Source organism: Eurypyga helias, unplaced genomic scaffold, assembly GCF_000690775.1.
Source record: "Eurypyga helias isolate BGI_N326 unplaced genomic scaffold, ASM69077v1 scaffold20803, whole genome shotgun sequence".
Taxonomy (NCBI): domain Eukaryota; kingdom Metazoa; phylum Chordata; class Aves; order Eurypygiformes; family Eurypygidae; genus Eurypyga; species Eurypyga helias.
This window is the reverse complement of record NW_010239602.1, coordinates 821-1,066: the sequence shown is the minus strand read 5'-3', so window position 1 is coordinate 1,066 and position 246 is coordinate 821.

Sequence of the window (246 nt, the reverse complement as noted above, 5' to 3'; positions counted from 1 at the left end):
TCCAAAGGTTCTGTTAATAAAACTGTTCTGAGATCTTCTCAAGGAGCGGGAATAGGCGGTTTGGTGTCCATGAAGTGCTGAGAGCTAGAGACTCCCTATGGCTACACAGAGCCTGACACGCTGAAGGGTGTCTGCTTCCCTTAACCCCTAAAAGCTGAACTTCACGTGCCTGTTTCTGAGCATCCTGCCTGCTGTCAGTGTGTAACCGAATTGCAGCTTGAATGCAGAGTCCATCGGACACAGCCT